The 25,714-nt window shown below is 37.6% G+C and overlaps 1 long non-coding RNA gene across 1 annotated transcript; it reads right to left on the bottom strand.

Moving 5' to 3' along the window:
- Positions 1-1,241: 1,241 nt before the first annotated feature.
- Positions 1,242-13,975, bottom strand: LOC135970415 (uncharacterized). The gene is made up of 3 exons (XR_010586093.2): positions 13,816-13,975; positions 2,949-3,097; positions 1,242-1,372 (listed from the first exon to the last, which is right to left on the bottom strand). It is a non-coding gene; the product is annotated as an uncharacterized lncRNA (long non-coding RNA).
- Between the last annotated feature and the right edge of the window lie 11,739 nt (positions 13,976-25,714).

Raw genomic sequence — 25,714 nt, forward strand, 5'->3', positions numbered from 1 at the left:
CCCCAGGTTCTCTCCAACCTGCTTGTTCCGGTAGAGTGAAACAGGTCATGCCCATCAATGATATCACATGAAAGGCCAGTGGACAAAATGAAAAACACAGAAAGAGATGAACATTTCTTCATAATAGCAAGAACGAAAGTCAATATTGAAGGTCATAGAGCCTCAAATGGAAGGTGATATAAGCATTATTTGTGTTGAGATGTGAAAGACAGATCTCGATGTGTACAGCTCCATGTATTGCTTGTTATCTACACATATATGTCCATTTAACAACAAATCTTAAACATGTGTACACATCAATGAGATGGCCAGGATTATGTCATATAACCACGAAAGTCTGACCACCATGAATCAAAGTGTGTCCCAAAGTATGACATGAGAGATACCAGTGGCCTATCACCTGGCTCAGCACAAGCACTACCCAGCAACAGATCTAAATACTGGACAAGCCCACTCAGTTGGATTCTCTCTTGAGAAGTTTGAATAAAAGGCAAATAGACACAGATGCACAGAGAATAAGAAGATAAGAGCACAAAGACTTTTAGAGAGAAGGTGGTATGCATGAGCTTACCAAGAGAGCAAGAACAGAGAGGCAGAAGAAGACACCAGGTACAAGAATAGCAGACTGTCTTGCTGAAAGATTGTGAGTAATGTTCCAGTTCTCTAGGGGTTTGTTTATTATAAGGCTCTGTGCACTTCCCTACTTCCATACGTACAATATACAAACACTGCCTGGGTAGCTTGAAGTCATTTTGTGATGTCTCTGTTCCTTGAAAGATGCCAAATAAAATAGAATTTTTCAGTTTTCCTGTACCCATTTTTTAGACATTCCCTATGAATTTGCTGAAGGAGGTCTGGCGGGTTTCACAGGTATTAATACTTCTTTATTCCTATTTCCTTGAAGAGAAAAATGGGTCAGAAAAGAACTATGTAAATTTTTGTGCATAAATAAGTAATAAGCAAACAAAAACATTCAAGTCCACATCTATTATATTTTACCATATCTCTGATGTTTACCATAATACTTTCATCCACTTTAAGTCAATAAAACCTGTTTAGATTCAACTATTAATACGCATAAATCACACACACAAGAAAATTGGAATACATTAAGACTTCTAACTTAAAGTTAACTACCAGTTTACTTTAAACTTTTGTGTCTCACCATCTAGACAGCATGTTGAGTCACTCACTGTCTTAATTTGCTCAGACTGCTATAACAAAATACCACAGACTGGATGGCTTAGACAAGAGAAATTTATTTTTTCACAGTTCTGCAGGCTTCAAATCCAAGATCAAGGTGCCATCAGGATTGATATCCGGGGGGAGGGCTCTCCCCTTAGGTTGCAGATGACTGCCTTCTTGCTGTATCCTTACATGGCAGAAGAGAGAGAGAGAGAGTTTCCTGGTGTCACCTCATGTAAGGCTACATCCTCATGAATTAGGGCCCCATCCTTATGACCTCACTTAACCTTTGTATTAGTCCGTTCTCATGCTACTATGAAGAATCACCCAAGACTGGGTCATTTATAAAGAAAAGAGGTTTAATTGACTCACAGTTCTGCATGGCTCGGTAGGCCTCAGAAAACTTACAATCATAGCAGAAGCCACCTCTTCACAGGGTGGCAGGAGAGAGAATGAGTGCCAGGCGAAGGGAGAAGCCCCTTCTAAAACCATCAGATCTCATAAGAACTCAGTCACTATCATGAGAACAGCAGCGTGGTGGTAACCGCCCCCATGATTCAATTACCTTCCACTGGATCCCTCCTGTGACACATGGGGATTAGGGGAACTACAATTCAATATGAGATTTGGGTGGGGACACAGCCAAACTGTATCAACTTTAATTACTTCCTTAGAGATCTCATCTTCAAATGCAGTCACACTGGAGAAGGGAGGGGATTAGAGCTTCAATAGATGAATTTGAGGAGGTAGCACAAATACTTAGTCCACAATAGTCACTGTGAAAATGGAGGGACCATACCTATAAGGTACTTCATATCTTATACCTTCTTGTAAAAACAACAATTTTTCTTAAAAGGAACAGAATATTGAAGTGATTTTTCAATGAGTGCTCCAAAATTAGTACCTCAGAGAGTTTCACCACTCTCTACTTTCTAAATCAGTTTGCACCCTGAGAGCTCCTTAGCAGCCGCACTGAAGATTTTTCTCCAACGAAGTAACCTTGGACTCATACCACTGCTCTAGGCATCAAAACATTGTGGGCTCTGCTTTCATCAGCCCTTTCCTGAGAGCTGCCGAGCCTGCTGCCGTCACTCAGCTGGACGTTCTGCTTAGTGCCAAGATTATGTCAGGAGTTTTTATGTAAATTCTGGAATTTTCATCACAGATTTTATGTGCTAAGCCTCATTTTGGCTGATGCCTACAGTTCTGTGTCTTCATGCTCACAGAGAAAATTCTGGACGCCTATTTTCTCAAACAGAGAAAGACAAAATGCTTTCCACATCTTTCAGAAGAGAACAGGATTGTCCCATTCATTTCCAAGTGCTTCTCTCCTGCCTAGTTTGGACAAAGCACACTTATATCATTTCCTTCATGTTTCTCATTCTCTTTTCAAGTTTGAAATATAGGCAAATGAGAGCCATCAGACATTTAGGCATTTTTTTTATTTGATATGAAAAATCATAGCTTAAGTGACCTCTACCTCTCTCACAGGAGACAACTGGCAATATCCATCATTTGAGTTACCAATCAAATAACCGTAAGCCTGTAACCCGAACAAAGGCCATGTATACCTATCCCATATACAGTGTTCTGAGAAATGATTGCATACCATAAATCATATTCGGCCTTTGCCATTTATAGTTTTTTTCTCTCTTTTCTACTCTGATTTCCAAGTTCATCTGTCTACAAACCTTACTTCTTTTGGAGAACTGCGGTACCCCAATAGGGCATCTTTCTAGTTATTTACGAAAAATATGTATAACCTTCTGGAGGATCTTGCCATACTCTAAAACTCCAAGAAGTCCATGGGCCAGGCTTCTATGTCAGTCATGACAAAGAGCAGTAACTCTTTATGGTCTCAAAGGACTTCCATGTACATCCACATATAATTCTTCCACAATCCCCAGTGTATCTGCAAGGAAAACCAGAAATATGTTCAGGTCAGTTAACTTTCCCCAAATCTAGCAGCTACTAAGGGCCAAAGTCTAGGTGATAGCAAGTTTTGTTTTGAAGAGCCAGGGTTCTTCTCCTCAAATTAACACTGTTGCCATTTAAAATTCAAAAGGAAAAAAAAATCCGTTTTCTGAGAAAGCAAGTAGAACAATTATTCAATAATGTGTCTAGACAATTAGCAAACATTCTGTATTAGGCCGCTCTCATACTGCTATAAAGAAATACCTGAAACTGGATAATTTCCAGAGAAAAGAGATTAATTTGCTCACCGTTCTGCAGGCTATACAGGAAGCATAGTGGCACCTCCTTCTGGGGAGGCCTCCAGAAGCTTACAATCATGGCGGAAGTTGAAGGGGAGCAGGCATGTCACATGGCGAAAGCAGAAGCAATAGAGAGTGAGGGGCTACCACACAGTTTTAAATTAACAGATCTCATGAGAGAAGTCACTATCGCAAGGACAGTACCAACAGAATAGTGCTCAACCATTCATTAGAAATCTACCCCCATGATTCAATCACCTCCCACCAAGCCCCACCTCCAGCATTGGATATTACTTTTTTTTTTTTTTTTTTTTTGAGATGGAATCTCGCTCTGTGGCCCAGGCTGGAGTGCAGTGGCGCAATCCCGGCTCACTGCAAGCTCTGCCTCCCAAGTTCACACCATTCTCCTGCCTCAGCCTCCCGGGTAGTTGGGACTACAGGCGCCCGCCACCACACACAGCTAATTTTTTTCTTTCTTTTTTTTTTTTTTGTATTTTTACTAGAGACAGAGTTTCACCATGCTAGCCAGGATGGTCTCTATCTCCTGACCTCGTTATCTGCCCACCTTGGCCTCCCAAAGTGCTGGGATTACAGGCGTAAGCCACTGCACCTGGCCTGGATATTACATTTTAATATGAGATTTGGAGAGGGACACACATCCAAACTATATCAATTTCCCTCCCTACCACCCGCTTTTAAGGAAAAGTATCACAAATATTCCTTTTCTTCCCATCAGGTTTCTTTCTTTTTTTTTTTTTTTTTTTTTTTTTTTTTTTGAGACGGAGTCTTGCTCTGTTGCCCAGGCTGGAGTGCAGTGGCACAATCTTGGCTACTGCAACCTCTGCCTGCCAGGCTCAAGAGAGTCTCCTGCCTCAGCCTCCTGAGTAGCTGGGACTACAGGCACGTGCCACCACACCAGGTTAATTTTTTGTATTTTTAGTAGAGACGGGACAGGGTTTCACCGTGTTAGCCAGGCTGGTCTCTATCTCCTGACCTCGTGATCTGCCTGCCTCGGCCTCCCAAAGTGCTGGGATTACCGGCGTGACCCGCCACGTCTGGCCCCCATCAGGTCCTTTTGATTACAAATATCAGAGACAACCTCAAGTTACCTCCAGCAGCAGGGATTTGTTTTCAGGATATACTCACAGGTGGATACAGCTGACCTCAGGTCTCAGGACCAGCAAGAACTGAAGACTGTTTTTATGGTTGCAGAGACTAAAGCCACAGAACCCCATGAACTTTTACTCTGGCCAGCCCTGCCTTTCCCTTGACACAGCTGCTTTCTCCTTCCTTACTACATCATATGTCTCTTGTGTCTCATACACTTTGCTAACTCATAATTTTGGCTCCCTTATAACTTGGGTGTGCACATTACCTGGGATAGTAGGCCAAATAATGGCCCCTCAACATACCTATGTTCTAATCCCCAGAACCATGAATGTCACCTTACATGGCAAAAGATATTTTGCTGATGTGATTAGATTAAGGATCTTGAGATGGGGAGTTTATCTGGATTATCCAGAGAGGTCCAATATAATCATGGGATCCCCATAAGAGGGCAACAGAAGATCAGACAGACAAAGATGCCCCAAGTTTGGAAGTAGATCTAAGGATGAAGGAAGGAACCAAGTAATGCCAGGAATGCAGCTCCAGAATCTGAAAAAGGTACAGGTACAGACATAGATTATTTCCTCAATCCTCCTGAGGGAGTTTAGACACCTTGGTTTTGGCCCAGTGAAGCCCATTTTGGATTTCTGACCTCCTAACTGTGTAAGAATAAATGTGTGTTGTTGTCAGCCGCTAAGGCTGTTGTAATTTTTTGCAGCTACAATGGGAAACTAAAATGTTCGCGTAGCTCCACCTGCCCATCTCTATATAAGACAGCTTAGGCTCAGCTCCCCTTGCTAATGGGTTCCTTGTCTTGGTATTCCCTGGCTTAAATTGAAAAGAGAGTGTCTTAGAACTAATTTATTGTGTGTATGTGTTTGTGCATGTGTGTCTGTCAGGTGGCATCAGAGGTGGCTCATCACCCTAAGAACTGGCTCAACCTGGATGGAATAACTGCACATTTTCCATCAGCTATGGCTGAGAGGATGAAGTGATGTGATAGGAAACATGACTTGAAATAATTCTCTTTCAGCAGGAGCTGGAAGTGAAGCACCCTTATGCAGAAGGAGTTGAGGCAGACAGAGCCTTCCATAACTCAATTATTGTTTTAAAAAGGAACCTGTTAGCCTTGAGTCTCCAGTATACATGTCTAACTGATTAGCCTTCATTAAATTTGAAAAGAATGATGTTCACTGAGAAGTGATCCCAAGAAGAGACAGATTCTGAAGTTCCTGCTTGGTCTTTACCCTATAGCTCCTTCCCCTTATACAAAGTCTGAAAACTGAGAGTTCCTGTGAGCCTACACGTTCAGAATAGGAGTTCAGAATTGTAGTTGTGAGACAGCCTCAGCTCTGAGAGGAAGCTGGAAGCCATAGAGTCCAAGTGAATTATCAGCTGTTTCTCAAATAAACTGCAGTAGGAGCTGCTCTTCTAGGCTAAATGCCTTCATGCAGCAGAGAACACTAGGGGCACCTAACACGCAGCTCTACCAGGGGAGATATGACCTGTTGTTTCATTTATTCGCTTCTCAAGGAAGGAGCTGATTTTTTTTCATGAATAAGTAATTACTGTTTTTATTTTTACTTCTCAAAGATATGTAGAGCAAAAGAAAATGTCCTTGAAAAGTCATAGAAGAGACATTTTTCTAAATCTGAAAGTCAAGCTGTCAGTTTCTTTCTTCTCCTTTATCATTCTCTACAATAATAATATTTCCTTTTGTGGTCATATTTAACATCATGCAATTGGTTAGTCTATTGTGGGAAAGCAGAATGTATAGATTCTGGAAGTCTGTATGTCTAATCTTTTTATTTAAAAAAGTTATTCCTTCTATTATGTTTCGCTTGAATAACTAATAAAACTGATATGACCAAATGATCATTGGTGTTCATTTATTAGCTATTACATTTTTTAAAAAGACAGCTCCCTAAAGAATAAGATAGCAAATAATGTATCTGAATGCAAAAGATATGTTTATGCTAAACTATTTTTACTATGATTTTAAAGAAATGTATTTTAAAATTACATCAGGGTAAATTTCCATTGGGAGAATCAAGTGAACATAAAGTCAAACAATTTAGAAATACACATATTTCTGGAAAAATGACAACTTTTTGGACCAAGATACCAAAAATATATGTATATATGTATAAAATTTATTTAAATATACAAGTGTTCAGTATATCTGTATTGTATGTTTTTCTGTGTTAATGTGTATTTCTGCATAATAATATATGTAAAATAGTCTTTTATTTAGATTTAGATTTAAATCACATACAATCATCCTCAGTATCCATGGGAGACTGGTTCCAGGACTTCCCAGGAATACCAAAATTGAGGATTAGCAAATCCCTGAAATAAAATGGTGTAATGTTTGCATATAACCTATATGTATCCCCCCGTATACTTTAAATAATTTCTAATTATTTATAATACCTAGTACAATGTAAATGTTTTGTAAATAGTTGTTATACTGTAGTGTTTGGGGAATCATGGCAAGAAAGAAAAATCTGCACATGTTCAGTACAGATGCAATATTTTTTTCTTTTCGAATACTTTTGGTCTAAGATTGGTTTTATCCATGGACGCAGAACTCTTTGAGTACGGAGGGCTAATTGTATAGTCAGAAAGAGTAACTACAATAAACATGATGGTTTGTTTGAGATTCTATCTTAAACTATTCAGTTAAAAGAACATGCTTTTTCTTCTTAGGAAACTCAATGGTGAATTTCTGACATGTTTTACAGTAACATGTAGGGTGGTAAGCACGTATCAAAGATAATTCACAAATTGTAACTTTTTAAATCCATTCAAATTTTCTGTCATAAAAATATTTATTTTTTCTTTTTTTAAAATATAGCTTCTTATTAGTAGCCATTTAATTTTCAACTCTCATCAACCCTCTCTGTGATCCCTGATCGGTGTTGACTAAGATGTAGAAAAATCCAAAATGAGGACTCTTAGAAAAAAGTTGCAGTGCACTGTAATATTAACAGTTCATTCTTGGATAAAAGAGAGAGCCAGTAGAATCTGATTGCAGATTCTTCTCCCTAATATTTTGGAAAAATGATCTGAGAACATACATTTAAATAATGTCTCCCTTTTTACTTTTGAGTGATCAACTGATTTTTTTCAGACTTCAAAAAGATTTATCTTACAGTGTGTTCTTCTTAGTAACCCAGATGTATGTTCTCCGAATACACAGTAGCGGTTTGAAATGACCCAGGAAGATGATGTCAGTCAAGAGAAACCAAAAATCTGCATATTGAGAATTAACTATTCCCATAGTCACAGAATAGCTATGACAATCTAACTCATTTGTAGCATCTTTCCATTTCCCCAATGACATGCTTATAAACCAATATTTATCAATATTTATGACAGTTGTGAAGATAACAACTTAATGTCACCAAATAACAACATGCAGTTAGTATAAGCCATTACCTCCATTTCGGTTGGTGATCCACTCCTTGCCCCAAAAGCAGTTGCTTATTCTTTTTTGGCCAAACCCCTTCAAGTGTTTTCTACCCTATCTTTTGCATATCCCTACCCACTAAGATTTTATTCAGCATTATTTTTTATAGTTTATATTATGAAGAAAATAGAGTAGGTATATTGATTATGTTCTTTCAAAATACAAAACCCACCTCACTCCCTCACTCACACATAAGCACATTCTCTTCATACCATTTCCCAGAGATCAGTGCCCCTCCACCGTGTAAATAACTTGTTAAAGCATGGCTGCTATTAATGAACAAAACACTTCTGACATCTGAATAAGATACTACATTATGCATAGATGATCTTGGAGAAAGAAAAGTTCCAGTGGCCTTGGGATACATAAAGTACTATTCAATGACTTCAAAATTAAGAAGAGATATTCAGTAGAAGAATGACTAATTCACAAAAGCCATAGCATAAAATATGAAGAATGATTACTGAAGTGATGAATTTGAAATAAGCATCCTTGGGAAAGATGTTTCTGAACCATCTGCAGAACTGCTCTCAAGTAGTGTTAACTGGGTTAAAGACAAGACAGAAAACCTGGTAGATAAATATTCTCATTTTAAAACACAGTGAAAGAATGGTAACTAGTTTGATTTAAAAAAAAAAATTGTTAGCACTTGTCTTATAAAACAGAATGATCCAAATTAATACATATCAACGTTGGCTTCCTGGTTATAGAAAAAAGAAAAACAAATATAAATGATAACTTCATGAGAAAAGGAAGAAAATTGACATTTTAAAAGTGACTTAGAATTTATAGATTACAAGAATAGACAAGAAAATATATTCATTACAAGTTTGCTGGCGTCTTAGCTCTCTGGTCCTTCAAAGTAGAAAGGATACACTTACTTCCTTATACCTACACCACATTTACTGAAAAAGGCTTATCAGTGTGAAATCCTGGTATTCCAAGTCCCTGTCATCAACATTGAAACAAATGTTGATTTTATGTTATTTTAACATAAAAAATATATAGTGTAGAAAAATAATATTTCCATGTGTAAGGAAAAGGTCCTTAGTAATTCTTATTTGGGAGTCAGTGTGAAATCCTGGTATTCCAAGTCCCTGTCATCAACATTGAAACAAATGTTGATTTTATGTTATTTTAACATAAAAAATATATAATGTAGAAAAATAATATTTCCATGTGTAAGGAAAAGGTCCTTAGTAATTTTTATTTGGGAATAAGTTTTCAACACATCCTTTAGAAATGCAACAAAAGCCTTTGCAGATTCCACCTTTATAAATGGCAATCCTTAAGAGTATCTAATTATGTAATATTTGTATTGTAGTCCAAGAGGAATGATGTAAGCTGTCTCAGGAATCTTTAAAATTCAATTTTTAACAACTTGATAGCATTGTGCTTAGCTGTCCTTCATTCTTCCTCACTTCTAGAATGCCTGCTCTAACTCCCAATCACAATTGACTTTCTACGCACTCATCGCACTCAATTTCCATGAGAAAAAAGGCATGCAAGCATCTTTGCGTGACACTTCATTTTATCTCCTACGAAGTAAAAATTGTTTTCACGCAGTAAATGACCAAAGAAAGGCACATTTATCCCAAGTTTTGCATACTGAAAATGTGATCATCATTAGAAAATGTCACTACGACAGAACAAATGACTGTCCTAGAAACACGTTAAAGTAGATTTTCATCTGTATATCATTTAGAGAAATATCTAACTCTCACTTTTTTTTTTTAACCACTAAATTAGAACAGAGCTTTTATTTCAGCCTCACAATTTACAATACTTAACAGTTTGTCTTCATCTTGAAGAAAAAAAAATTCTTTCTTGAAAGAAGAATTAATCTAAGAAAAAAATAGTCTTAATTTAGAGAAGACAATTGGAGGACTTGAGAACAGGAAACAGACTTCTCAACCAACCCCTAGGGAAGAACACGGTCTGATGATACTTTATGTCTTTAGTTTTCTGCTAAATGTCAACCAGGGTCAGACTTCTTCAGTATCAGGTATTTGGAAAACCAGATTCCCCACCATCATCCTCAGGGGAGTATGCAAAAGGCAGATTCCCCAACATCATCCCCAGGGGAGGATGTGAAAGGCAGAGAACTCTCTACCTCAGAAATGCTCTGAAGAACTAGTACAGTCTGTGTGGTAAACATTCAACTCGCAGGGCGGAGCAGCAGCAGCAGATCTGAAGATGTCCCACCTGCTAAAATGGGACCAAAAGATATTCTATAGAAATAATGCTGAAGCTAAGACAAATAAGATGAAAACATGTAAAGGCTGCAAGCTCAACCTGGAGAAGATGGAATGTTTTATGCAAATCTAATTTAACATGTTGCTCAGTGGTGACCCTCCCATCTGATACAATGGTTCACAGATGGGCTCCAGAGAAAATATCATCAAGCTTTTGGATGGATGACAGCCATCACCATGACACTTCTGAGAGATTGAGGATATAAACCAGGACAAGGGCAGAGTGTCACCAGACTTTAATTGCACATGCACATATTGTCAAGACAAAAAGCAAGATAACTTAAAGTTCCCAGTATTTTTAATAATCCCAACCTCATAGCTCATTCTTCTGTTATGTAATAATGAGGCACCTAAAGTCCTTCTAGTATAACAATTAAGTCTGTTCTTCCTGCCTGGCTACCAGAGCATTTGAGTTTTCGTTTTTTGGATCTCTTTCTTCTTTCCAGATTCTTTTCAACCTCTGAACCATTATTTATTAATGATTTAGCTACAGATTTTTTTCTCACTGTTCCCAATTAGTGTTGGGAGACTAGAAAATTACAAAATATATGTCCAGAAAGCCCCAGAGCTTAACCATTCATAATATACACATAAGAAAAGAACTAGGGAAGTGCCAAGCAGCAATTCCTCAGCAGCTGGAATGAGTTTTAATTGAGGTAGTTGAATAATTAAATATTAACAGACAGGAGGAGTAAATTGGCAAGCTTATAAAAAGAGTCAAAACAGTACATAGCTAGGCAATTAAACAAGACCCTTTCACAGGCAGCAAATAAAAGGGAAAATTTCATGGAAAGGACTTCACCCAAAGGAAAATAAAAGAGAGAAGAAGACACATCAGGTAATAAGAATTGTCTTTTGACTGTCTCTAATTTTCCTGGTAATGAAATATTTCCTTTATATAAAGAGTATTGTGAGGGCCATTGTTGCTAAATTTTGTTCTGTAGCAAAGGAGAAAGAAGAACATTTCATTAGAATTTTCTATCTATCTATCTATATTAATATATTCCTATTCCTTATGGAATATAAACCTTGATGGTGAAGAGAATGTTTCCTTTTGGTTGCTTTGATTTAGTTCAAGTTGTTTACTTTATTAACATTCTTTTAGTTCAGATTTACTGCAATTGCAGGAACTAAATTTGAAACAGAAGCAGAAAAAAAAAACATTTTCCTTGATAATGAAAGTGATGAAATTCATAACTGTGATGGACCTCTTAAGACTGGACAAAGTTTGATGAGACTGTTGAAGTGTAACATTTCAAAGGACGATACCAGCATATTCACTATTGTTGCTGAAGCAGCCACCTGTTATAGTCTTTTGGCTACTAAAGTATGACTAGGCTGGGCATGGTGGCAAATGCCTGTAATCTCAGCACTTTGGGAGGGCAAGGTAGGAAGATGGCTTAAGCCCAGGAGTTTGAGACAAGCCTGGGAAATATAGGGAGCCCCCATCTCTATAAAAAAAAATTTTTTTAATTAGCCAGACATGGTGGTACAAGCCTGTGGTCCCAGCTATTCAGGAAGCTAAGGCAAGAGGATTGCTTGAGCTGTGATCATGCCACTGCACTCTAGCCTGGGTGACAGACCAAGACCTGTCTCAAAAAAGTTAAAACAATAAATTAAAAAGTATAACCAAAACAGGCTACCAGAATTAAGCACAGGGTAATTATTGCTGTTGTCAGCCATTAACTCCTTCTGAGCTCTGACTTCATCTCCAAATGCATGTGCGTGCATGCGCGCGTGCACGCGCACACACACACACACACACACACACACACACACACACACTCATTCTCTTGCTCTCTTCCCCTTACTCTCTCTCCCCATCTCTCTCTCTATGTCTCCATCTCTCTCTCTCTACACACACAGCATCTTTACCTCCTGAACTCCAGCCAAAATGCTAATATATTGACTAATCAGTAAACATAGAACCAACTTAGATATTTTAGTAGACCAATCAGTCTCAGAAGTAATAAATACGCCTAGAAATGGAAGCAAAACCCCAATGTGTATTTTCCTATGGTTCCATATTATGAAGGATGATTTATAACACTTCTCAGGAAACCAGTAATCACAAATTTGTCCATATTTCTCTCTTCAAGTTGGTTCAAGGATAAGTAGAAAATTGACCAGCTTTACTGCAAAGGTTTTGGGAAACAGTCCATTTGGATCACTGAATGGAGAAATAAAATCTAGAGTTCTTGTTTACCCAGAGAAGCATCTGAAACAATGAGAAGCAACTACGTACAAGCAAACAATATGTTGGGATGCTTAGCAGAAAGTGTAGGAAATAGAAATTTTAAAAACAGACAATTTAAAAACCCCAAAGAACCTAAAAAGAAAGGAACATACCTGTGAAAACCATAGTACTAGTTAAAACTGAATTCATAAGAAACAAACCTCAAAGAGAATGAGTTAATTATTCATATTTGTTCAGTTTTCTGTTTGGGAAATTAATGTGGATAACTCACAGGCAAAACGCTTCTTCGAGAAGGTTATTTTGTTTGCTTCCTTTGTTGTTTTTGTTGTTTTCAGTAGTTAAATAGTGGAATGAGAGTTGCTATTGGGGGAACTAAGCAACCCTATAAAGTTGATCCAGTGTCCAAGATTTTTGTACCTCCCACAGAAATTTAAAGAATTCCAAAATAATGTATGAATTCTAGAGAAATCCAAAACAAAACATGAGTCCTGTGTGATTAGCCTTTCCTTTAGTGTTCATGAGGAAGAAAATAAATAAAAGGAAATTCATAACAGATACACAATTCTTCTATTACAGTTGAACAGCATTTAGCAATACCAACCTTCAACATTTATTGAACCCTATCTACATACCAGACACTGTTCAACCCTTTACATGGACAATAATTTGAATCTTTACAACAACTCTGTAAACAAGACATATTGGTCAGGGTCTACTCAGGAGACAGAAATCACATTTCTTATTTTAACAGAAATAATTTATTAAGAAGATTTGCTAACTAGGTATTAAAGAACTGAAAAGACGGAACAGGTGGTGGTAACAACAGAAAGCAGCTACCCCTCCTAAGTATAGGGAAACAGATGAAAGTGTTTGCAATTATTAAAATTAAAGGCTTACAGGAGGGACTTTGTGGAGTATTAAGCCTTATGAGAATAGAACAATGTTTGGCTAAAGTGATAGTATTCCTGATGAGCCTCCATGAAGCTGTTCCTGCCTATCTTGGAAAAACTTTATATATATATTTTTATATATATATATACACACACACACACACACACACACACACACATTTTACTTCCAGTTTCTCAGTCTCTCTCTCTAGTTTCCCCTACTGATAGATCCTAGCAGGAAGGCAGACAGCAAAGAGACATGTTCCAGTCCAAACATCCCAAAGTAGGGTGTAGAAGGGAAGGTTTGAGGCCAAGAGACAATAGCTAAATCACAGGGGCAGTAGGTGCAATTGGTGCAACTAAATATCCATGTTTGACAGATGAGGAAACCGAGGTCACAGGGGGTAAAGTGTCTTGCACAAGGTCCCACAGAATGTAAGACTGGGAAGCTAAAATTTGAACACAGTCAGTCTGACTTTAGAGCACCTTCTCTTACCTTTGGAGCTATGTCCATTGTTACCGTCTTTTGGAAAGGGGAAGCAGCATGTTGCGGTAAAAATCAGTCTACGGAAGCCAGTTTTCAGTACAAGTTCAGCCACGAGATGTGTGAATTTCATCAGGTCATTTCACTTTTTGGACCTCAGTAATACACATCACTGAAACACAGTGATTGAATTAGATAGTACTTAAGTACTTTTAGTTTAATACTCACTAAAAATAAAATAACCATAAAAAACGTGATTCCTAAAGGGTCTACAAGTAATTTGTGATATGGGTGGTGGTAACTCTAGACTATCATTATTCCACAGAACAACTGCATTTGGAAATAATTATCTGTAAAAAAACCTTTTTTACTTGTCAATGGTACTGAGATTCTTCTTCCATTGAGTTCAGGAGCCATAAGATACACAAGCCGTAGATGAGAATTTTGTATTTTCAAACATATTAAATTCCTACCATGTGCTATATTGCTAACGACAGAAAGACATGGTTCATTTTTTCAGTTACCTTACAATATGATAAGTCTAGAGTAGCAAACTAATGAACAAATGCTTATGATACATGTGATATGAAGAGGAAACTATGGACCACTGGGGCATCTGCCAGTTATTTGCCAGTCCAAGGTTAAAGGTAGGATGGCTATGTGTCAGAAAAGCCTTTTGAAAGCAGGAGACTTCTGAGTTGCATTTTAAAAAAAAGAAGAAAAAGAAATGAGTCAAACAAATATAACTGGAGCAGAATATGATTAGAGTTGGACACAGGGAGCATAAGGGTGTTCAAAGCAGATTTAGCTTTATTATATCACTTACATTATTATTATTAGGAAAGACATATAGGAAAAGAGAACATAGTATGCTTGGAACCTGCAAATGGCTTAATATTGCTAGAGTAAAATATCAGGGTGGGGAATGTAGGAGGACTGACATCAATAGAAGGAGGGAGAAGGAGGGATATCTCCCTCCAAGTTATGAAAGGTTTATATGTTAAACTGAAGAGTTTAAACTTTCTTCCCTGTAGCAGACATACACCATGGATTACTAGTCAGCAACAAAAAGGGACAAACCACTGAAACATGCTATAATACGAATTAACCTCAAAAAATTATGCTAAGTGAATGAGGCCAGAGAATATTCTATGATTCTATTTATACGAAATTTCAAAAAAAAGAGACATCTATAGACAGAAAGCAGATCAATGCTTGCCTGGGGTTAGGGTTCAGAGTGAGACTAACTGCAAATAGCATAGAGATGGAAGGTAGACTACTGGCTCTGGCTCGAAGGTCAGATAAATTAGGATGCACACCATAAAACAAAAGGGTGGGTGGAATCGAGTAGGCCAGTAGCTGGTGTGTCTTTATGCAAACCCAGTCTGACTCCCTCAGTGCCTCCAGACCTCAGGCAGGATCCCGCAGGGCAGTGCGGTAGAGGACAGTGTTTTCAAAGCCAGCTTTATACTCTCTGGTGCTTCTGAACATCAGCCAGCTTTGAGAAACACCTACATATAAAGAAGAGCATACCCTTTGGATTCAATGAAACAGTGTTCAATTTCTGACATGGGCATTTCCTTGTTGCTTTCAAAAAGTTACTTAACCTCTCTGAGCCAGAGTTTATTAATTTATTAAAATGGCAGTAATAATCCTACCCAACTCAGGAAGTTGTAAGTAAATGATAACATAGGCAACTATCTAGTGTATATTCTATTTTAGGTTGTACATTGTTCTTATGTCAGCATTATTATCATAACCTCTCAAGCCTCAGATTTCTCAACTGTAAAACAGTCCCAGTGACATAGAAGTTGCTGTCCAGCTCTAACATTCTATATCACTGTCTTTTATTTGTGTGAAGCTCTCACTGAAGTGATTGTCCAACGAGGCTCAATAGAACTGCTCATTCATTCCTAAGCCTGTTTAGAGCCTATGTTCAGGTTATGTCGTGTTTGTGGTGTAGATGTAGACCCAGCCTAGAAACAGGAGTCCAAGAGTGAAATTCATCAGCATGAATACTCCAGGTATTCAGAGAAGACAGAACAGGGTACTCCTGCAACTTGAACAGCTCAAGTGTGATGTTTTGTACAACATGCCCAGGCATCAGGGTCAAGCACACACATACATTACCAAAATCTATTCAAGCAAGAGTTATATCTTCTTCAAATAACACTATTTAACGATTCTCTGACTTTCCCAGCTGTTCTTGCCTTTGTTAACTAGCTCCATTAACACAAGTCACTTTGCAGCCTACACCAGGAAGGTGGAAGGAGAAGAGTTTGAATAGACCTAATTAATTCTTTACTTAATCATGCACTATCTTTCCAACTGACCTTCCTATTCTCATTATTACAGTTTCTTTTAAGAAGGAACATGCTCTATGGAACAATTAGCATTCTTCTTTGTCTTTATATATTTAAGTGGCTCCTTTATAAACACTCTTTAAGAAAAATGTTCCTCCTCATCCTTTGGTATACTGAAGATGAGGAAATGGATTAAGTTTCTGAACACAGGACGGTCCCAGCACAAATTACAGCTGCTCAAACTATTTTCTGCTCCCTGACATACACACAGAGCTTCCGCAGCATATCTTGAGTCTTCAAGGGGATGCCAGGCCAGTTCTGAGGCAAGCATTATTCTCTGATGAAAAGCTCCTGTGACCTCCACCTCAGCACTAGAAAACTTACCTATTTCTCACTTTATTCTTCAAAAGAATGAGCTAGCTTTGGAACCTAGCAGGTAAGAAGTTAAAATGCATTCTATTAAAAAAATATTTTTTTGGTGGCAGAAATTGCCACTTTTCCTTTTGAACTGACCCACCTTGATGGATTGAGAACACATCCCAGGCACAGATTTGAAGCCCAGCCATTTAAATACAGGAGAAAATTAAGAAATGTGGGAAGCGTGGCCTTGGAGGTATAAGTCTAAAGCAAATCTGCATAAGTGCTGCATAATTGATAATGAACCACTTACTAGTCTTGCAAAAAGTGCTAATGAAATGGCTACTTTCTGCTGCATTGACTATTCAGCTATTGTTAAGATGTGAGCAATTTAACTTTTAAACTTTACTCACCAATAGCACCTAATTATTTTTCGGAGTTGGTAAAACCACCCTTGCAGTGCCAGGGGTTTGCCTATGCAAAATAATGAGATTGGCACTTAGTCTCTGGGAGTTCCAGTAGCTGCTTTGTGTGCTGGCTTTTGGGAGTTTTTTTGTTTTTGCTTCTGTGGTTTGTTTGTTTTTAAATTACTCTCCATTCCTCTTCATGTACCCAGATCTTTGTGTTCCTTCTATCTTCATGAAAATCGACTTTCAACAAAAAACCTGACAAATTCAATTTTACTGAGATGCTTATAATTGGTAACAGCTTCAAAGTCTTATCTTTCAAGGGCATTTGTGTTTTAACAAGATTTTGAATCTTAGGCTACAGAGATACAGTAGCTGTTAAAGAGAGTAAATATCAGAAACACCTAATGAGCCATTTCAATGCATACATTCAGCCTCCTACTTCAAGATACTGATTTCAGAGGTTTGATGTGGAATCTCTGTGTGTGTGTGTGTGTGTATGTGTGTGTGTGTGTGTGTGTACATGCATGCATGTTTGTATGTTGTGGATGCTTGCATGCATGTGTGCAGACAGCCACAGAGCTCCAAAAGTAATCCCTCAGTGGTAAATCACAAGCTAAAGGAAAGGACATCTAATGGTAAATTTTAAATCATTAATCAGTGGTTGAGGTAGCTTAGGTTGGGCAACTGATGATGGTGCCTTGACGTCAAACTGATTATAGGACTACCTCTTCTATCTGCATGTTAGACTATCGTGCCAGACAAAAGAATAGACAATAGATTGAAGATAGACAGACACACTCCTGGTTATTGTTTTCCCAAGTGATTCATGGCACATGCATTAGAATCTTTCAGGGTATTTTTTTTTTTAATTGCAGGTGCAAGAGCTTCAACTGAGACCTTGATTTAGAATATTTGAAAGTAGAGTCAAGAAATCTGGGTTAGTAAAATTCCCAGACACCTTTTAGGCAACCAAAATTGAAAATCCTCTATATGAGGCATTAACAGTTTTCTCAACAATTATTTTCTTATATTGATTACAGATAAAATAATAGTATTTGCAATGACACAAAAATAAATGAAAAAGTATCTTGATATCATCCAAAGATAACCTATTAACATTTTGTGTATATTTCCTTCCAGTTTTTTTCTATTAAGTGTACACAATTTTGTATCTCTCATCATGTTAAAACTCTTTTTGAAGACTTGTGCCACATCATTAGATAGCTTGCAAGAAAATGTAATTGAAATGGCTATGTAGTCTTCTATTACATGAATGTATTTCACTAAATTAGTCCCCATTTTGGACATTTAAGTTGATTCCCAATTTTTGCTATTAGAAATAATATTGTAACGAATGTCTTTACATATACATCTTTGCTTTATCTCTAAATCCTAAGAGGAGAATTACTGAATGAGAGGGTTCAATAAGTGTTGAATGTTTATCCTTGGGTTAAAGCAGTGTATGATCTGCTCTTCGTGGTCATGGTACAGCAATAGTTAAGTATAGGTGATTGCAGTAGAAATGAAGATTTTCTGGAAGGTTAAACAATGGCATTTTCAATTCCAAACAACCTATCATGGTCCTGCCAGGACTGCAGCCCAAGAGAATGCTTTAGGGTAGTCAACTGTTACTAGAAAGGAGTCCCAATCCTGACTCCAAGAGAGTGTTCTTGGATTTTGCACAAGAAAGAATTCACGAAGAGTCCATGGAGTAAAGTGAAAGCAAAGGAAATTAGTAGGAAAGTAAAGGAATAAAAGAATGGCTACTCCACAGGCAGAGAAGCAGCCTGAGCTTCTGGGTAGCCACTTTTATGGTTATTTCTTGATTATATGCTAAACAAGGGGTGGTTTATTCATGAGTTTTTTGGGAAAGTGATGGGAAATTCCTGGAACTGAGGGTTCTTCTCCTTTTTAGATGATATAGGGTAACTTCAGACATGGCCATGGCATTTGTAAACTGTCATAACACCAGTGGGAGTGTCTTTTAGCATGCTAGTGCATTATAATCAGCAAATAATGAGCAGTGAGGATGAACAGAGGTCACTTATGTTGATATCTTGGTTTTGGTGGGTTTTGGCCAGTTTCTTTACTGCAAACTGTTTTATCAGCAAGGTCTTTATGACCTATGTTGTGTGCTAACCTTCAATCTCATCCTGTGACTAAGAGCGCCTTAACCTCCTGGGGATGCAACCCAGTAGGTTTTAGCCTTATTTTACCCAGCACCTATTCAAGATGGAGTCGCTCTGGTTCAAATGCCTCTGACACAAGTGTTCCGGTTTGTCTGGGGCTGGGAGGTTTCTTGTGATGCAGAATTTCAACGATAGAAGCAGAAAGTCTTGGGCAAACTGGGATGTTTCATCACCCTAGTCAAAATCTAAACTTTAAATTTGTAAAATATCAGCGGGAATTAACCAAGATATGAGTATAATATTATATAACACAATCAAAATAGTCATCATTATGGTTTTCTTCAACATTTTCTCTATTAAAAGCCAGAAGAGACTTGGGTATAGTTACATTTTATAAAATCTAGAACTACACAGGTGAATTGAAAGAACTGAGTTAGGAACCTAGTATTACCAGTAGAGGCAGCAACACCATTTGTCTTATCTTCAAGCCTACCATGAATCTGCACTGCAGTTACAATGGCTTATGAAAAGTCAGCCTTCCTTTGCTTGGCTGCATCTTGTGAGGCATAACACTGGGAAGAGCTTGCAAACTCACCTTTTCTGCCTGTGGCCTGCTGGCTTTTCAACACATTTAGATGCTAGTTCTTCAATTCTCATCTATTCTTTACATTATTAAATATTTATTAATGCCAGGCAATGAGGTAGAGATCTAACTTAAAAAGAATTAACTAGCAGGGGGATGGAATTACCTCAGAGATTCTATCTACTTCCCCTAATGCACAGTGTCAAATGAAGAATGAGACGGTTCATAAATTTGGAAAGGAGAGTTTTACTTCTCATAAAAGGTTGCAGCCTGCAGGTAGCCTTTCTGACAGGTTGGGAAGCTTAACTCCAGGCAAAAGCTGAAAACAGACACTTTGAACAGGGAGCAAAGGGAATAGGAATTGATGCTGAATGGAGTGGGTGAGTATGTATAGTAATATATAGGAGGAGTCATGAATATTTGTGAAAGGAGAAGGATGCCTATATGCAATTGTGCTTCATCTTCTCCATGGAACTGAAAGTGAAGTTTTCAGCCCTCTGACATCATGACTGAGGACATAAAGGCACTCAGTGCACATCCTCCATCTACTGGCCAGAACTGCTGCATGGTCAGTAGTCTCTTATCCAAAAGGAATGCTGGTCATTTGTGTGGAAACGACAAAAAGGAAGGGGCAGCCTCAGGTGGTTGGTTGATACCAGGAGTGGAAAGAGTCTTTCAAAAGGTCTAGTTTCTGTTAGAGAAGAAAGCCTAATGGTACTTAACAAAGAAGGGGATATAGCAAGGCATGCCTGATCTTGCATCCCATCATGGCCAGTAACTCAGTTTTCATGGTTTCTCTATGGTGCTCTTGGCCAGGATGATGGTCTGTTTTGTCAGCTGGGGGTCTTGGGATTTTCTTTTTCTCAACAGTGCAACGCTTTTGTTTCCACTAAGTGGAATGATCAGAAAGGGGTAAATGCTTTCTTCCATTCTGCCTAAAGTTCCAATACATTAAGGAAAACATCACTTTTAGATGCAATAATGACCAGAATCTCAAAAACCAAATAACATAATACCAATCTTTACCCCTGCCTTTACCTTCCTGTTTCATGACTATTAAGATGACACAGTCGGTACAGTGTATTTGCTGCTAAAATGATATAAATTTGTAATTGTGGAGAGAATAAAAAGTATGTGGTCTATTCTAATTACCTTGAATTTCCTTAGAACTGGATCTGTCTATAACTTTCTTGCATTTAATTCTTTGTAGAAAAATGTGCATGTTTAGAAGATCTTCAAATAGTATAGAATGAAACCCAGTCTAGATTATTGTCTTATTATATCTCATTCTTCAACTGAAGAAATGTGGAAGTTTGGCTTTGAAATTTAATTCATTCACTTAAATATTAATTGTTCGCCACCTATATGGGTCTTGGGATAGAAAAATGAATAAAAACATCTATCACTCAAAGAGCTTACAATGTGTTTGGGGGAGGTGTGTAAAATTAATAAATAATGATAAGCACTTTAAAGAAAAATACATCAGGACAAGGGACTAGTACTTGAGGCACCACAACAAGGAAAAGCTTCCCGAAGGGTGATACTTAAGCAAAGCTGAGTGATGTAAGGGCATAAACCATGCAAATATCTGCTCAAAAACCCAGGGCATGGTAAGTGAGAAGGCCCTAAGGAGGGAAAGAACTGTAATTAGAGTGCAGTGAGTGTTAAACCTCTATATAAGGGAAGGAGAATATATCACCTAATTCATATTGTACAAAAAAAGCATTCCTAGTCCCTTTGGGAATTGGGATAGCAGTGGGACAAGTGAAATTTATACAAATACCCATATGCTCCTCTTGGCAGCTGAAGATACCATCGTTTATGATAGTGTTAGTTATATGAACAAATCTGACCACAAATGCTGTTGCACTAGGGTGCTTTGAGTTTCTTATACTTCTATTTCATTAATTTCTTCACCCACCTATTTATTTGTGTTCTATTTGCAAAGTACAGTGCTTTGGATTGTATGATGTTACCAAAAACTAGATTGTATGGTTCTTCTTCAGATGTCCAATACTGCTCACAACAAAATGCTCGCACCATAATTACCACATGCAAGCCCGATTTTTGTCTACTTTTGTCATTCATTACTCTTTCATGCCTTAGATTCTTTTGAATGCCATCTATTTTTGACAGACATAGAGCTCCGGAAAGTTGAATTTCATCCAAGATTCTTTAGATCTAACATGTGAGAAAACATTCTCATTTTACCCTTACAATTGAATAATGTTTCCAGGTATATTTGTTATCTCTTGCTTTGTCACAATATTACCATAAAGGTATCAGCTTAAAACAACCTAGTTTCTGTGGGTCATAAGTCTGCAATCAAAGCAGTAATCATAATGTCTTCTAAGGTTTCAGTCTTCTCTGAGGCTCAACTGGGGAAGAATTGACTTCTGAGCTCACACAGGTTATTGGAAGTATTCAGTTCCTTACAGTTTTAGGACTGAGGGCTTCAGTTTCTTCTGGCATTTTGTTTTTTCATTTTTATGTATATGCACCATTTCATGCCCACCCTACCCTACTTGAGAAGCCCCTAGGTTCTTCTTTTTGGCCCTGATATTCTAAAGTTCTGATATTTCTAGGTGTGGGTTTTGGTTTATTTACTTCTTATTCATTGTGGTGGGCATTTGGTAGGCTCTTTCAATCCAGAGCACATGTCGTTCTCCTCTAGAGTATATTCACATTTTCTTTCTTTGATAATTTCCATGAATCTTTTACTATTCTCTAGTTTTCCTTGTTTTATGGGTAAATTGCTTTTTTCTTTGAAATTAACAGTATTTTTAAAGGTTTTTTCTATACTATCTATTTTATCTGGTTTTTTTTTTTTCTGTGCTCAATTCTTTTCTATTCATTTTGATCTCTGAGTTTTATATCGGAGGACTTCCTCAAATGTGGTTCTTGGCTATCTATTCATAATTACAAATAACACACTAAAAATTGGACTGGAAGTTCTGTGTTAACAGGTAGAGCATGTTGACTTTAGAATTTGGGATGGGGTCATTGGCAGGTTACTCCATTATACCTGGTGTCACTGAATCCAGAAAATCAACATGTGGGGATGAGGATCAGAGAGTCTAACTGCTTTGTGAACAACTTACATCCAATCCATCTTCCCTGAAGTAGCCCCACGCACCTTTCAGACTACTTGAGGTCTCTAAGTCCTCAGCTTTTTTTGAAGATCTGCAGAATTCTTTACCTTGCTTCTTATTCTCACCCATCTGTAGGCACTTATGTTTCAACTTCTGCTAAAGCAGTTGTCACTTCTCCATTTATTTTTCATCTTCCAAAATTGTGTTTTCTCTCTTGTCTACTGTTTCTTCTTTGTTTGTTTGCCCTTGTGGGCTGGTATCTTTGTTTCTTCATTTGTTTGTTTTAGTCCCCATCCCTTTAGAAATGAGACAGAGATAAATGCATATGTTCACTTTCCATGTTTATGCATAAATCACCCCAGACAACTATCAAAATAATCCATTGACTCATGAGAGTAGTGAGATTCTCATTACCTGATAGATGCTATCAGAGAAAGAGAATGCTTTTCAGGAAAGTGATGTGAGGGAATTATTGTCTCACTTGAGAAACTGTACCTAGAGAACTTCTCAATCGATCTGAACCCTCACACTGTGATACTCTCTTTAACAATTGTGTGACCCTCAGTGTACAATGGAATACTCATATTTATGTTTTAAAACACCAGTATATAAAGAATTTACTAAAACTCTGCCTCTGATACCTTATTTATCACTGGGATCTGATAATGCTCAGATTGTTGTAATGCTCCATGGTTCTGAGTACTGAACAAATTATCATCTAATATGCTGAAATTTGAGACATATTGTGGCCATATATTGTAGGATTTACCATGTTGTCTATTTCTGCTGTAAGATTTCTTTCTTAAAGCACCGTGGTCTACTTGTGCTTGCTAAATAGATTAATTATTAACCCCTGCATATCATAGATTAAACTTTATTGTTTAGTAGTAGTGGTAGATGGTTGTTAGGAAATAATAACCTGAGTTTAATATGTGCAGTTTAATATTTGCCAAAAAATCCACCTATGTACAGTTGGTGAAAAAAACATGAATAATGACTCTCAAAAGTGTCCAAATCTTAATCCCCAGATGTATTCCAGAACCTGGAAATATATTATCTGATATGACAAAAGATAATTAAAGTTTTAGTTGCACTTCAGGTTACTAGTCAGCTGACTTGAAAAGAAGATTATCCTGGAAAACCTGAGTGGATCCAATGTAATTACAGGGGTCTTTAAATAGAAGAGGTTGAAGAGGCAGAACCAGAGAGATGGCATTGTGAGAAAGACTTGACTGACCAATCCTAGCTTTGAAGATGGAAGGCTAGCCATGAGCCAAGGAATCAAGACAGCTTCTAGAAGCTAAAAACGGCAAGAAAATGAAATCCCCCCAGAGCCTCCAGATAGGAACATAGCTTGCTGATACCTTGATTTAGCCAAAGCAGACCCATCTCAGTATTCTAACCCCCCAGAACTGTCAGGCAATAAATTTTTATTGTTTTAAACCACTAAGTTTGTGACAATTTGGTACATAACTATAGAAAACTAATGGACTTGGTTAATGGGCAGGATGTTTCAATATAAATTACATGGGGATACAAGGAAGGAGAACTACTTTTCTTTAACAGTCACACAGCACTGTCAATTCTACTTTTTCCACTTCAGGGCTTTGCTGACTGTTTTGCTTCTCTGAGTCCCTCAGCATCTGTTGCTTTAGTGTTTGCTGATTACTTCTCTATATGTCTCATGTCTATACTCACTGAGAAAGAGCATCCCATTGGGTTGATGAGACACCATCCCAGCTTAGGGCACTGTAATTGGACAGAAATCTATAGGCAGACCCCTCATGGACTACCGGGCAATCTATAAATGGCTTCCCCTGGGTCAGGTCAGTCCTTGTTCAATTAGCTAGGAGCATGATAGCAGAATCTCATGATTAAAAGCCTATGTAATAGGAAAGAAGAGTGATATTATTGGCCAGCATTTCCCATGCTGTCTCATATAAGTACTCAAACTCCGAGACTAGAATAGAACTTCATACCACATGTCTGTATCTAACTGCAAACTGAAGCCAGGAAATATAAATTTTCATTTTGCCCCAAATCAGAAGAAAATGGTATCTTCCGAACTAGAAATGTTCTCTGCACTGACTGGGCAAGTTACTTCATTTCTCAGAGCTCCAGCTTTGTCATTTGTAATAGTTCTTATCCCACAGGGTCACCGTGAGGCTTTTATTATTATTTCAAGGTGAATTTACTAATATCATTAGGACAGAACCCGAATTTTGTACACAAAAACAATAGAATTTTAATGTCTATAAGTGGCACTGCTCTGGTTATATAGTACGGATTCTGTTCTGGCTTTTACTACCCCGTCACTAATAAGCCACTTATCAAACCAGAAGTCATTTGTCAGTTCATGTCTATTTTTCAAAGAAGTGAACCATTCACTCCTTAGAGACTCTGTACTCCAAGTTGTTTACAAAAATATTTATAGAACGGTCCTAAACTTCAAATACACCTGTTAAAATAATATCATCTTTTTCGTATACTGTTGGAAATAAGAATCTTGAATCAAGGCACGGAAAATTTCTGTTTTGCATAGATGCTCATTTAAATGAAATTTTGTAGTAGAATTCACAAAGTTTCTAGGTTCAAAGGATTCAATTTGTCATTTCATACTGTAATTTTTTTTTAAGACTGCCCCCATTTCTCTTGACAGTATTTCTGCTGAGTTTAAGGCTGAACACAACCACGTCTTAAGGGGACAGTTATTCTCAGACAATTCTGACTGCAGGAATGTATCTTCTTATACTGAGCCCAAAACTCTGTCACCTGGTTACATCTCTGTTAGATCAGGTTGTACCCATTTTGGCACACTCTTCTAAATGCCATTCTCTCAAATATTTAAAGGCCATAGTAGTTTTTAATTAATTGTCTCATATCCAGGTTGAACATCTCTAATTCCTTCTACATTTCCCAAAATAGAAAGTTTTGAATGCCCCTTCAGCATCGTGTTACTTTTCATGAACTTACTCCTATTTGACATAGTCTCTTAAAGTCCATTCCCCAGGACAGGGATAACAGATATAACTAGCAC

Source organism: Macaca fascicularis, chromosome 4 (assembly GCF_037993035.2).
Source record: "Macaca fascicularis isolate 582-1 chromosome 4, T2T-MFA8v1.1".
Taxonomy (NCBI): Eukaryota; Metazoa; Chordata; class Mammalia; order Primates; family Cercopithecidae; genus Macaca; species Macaca fascicularis.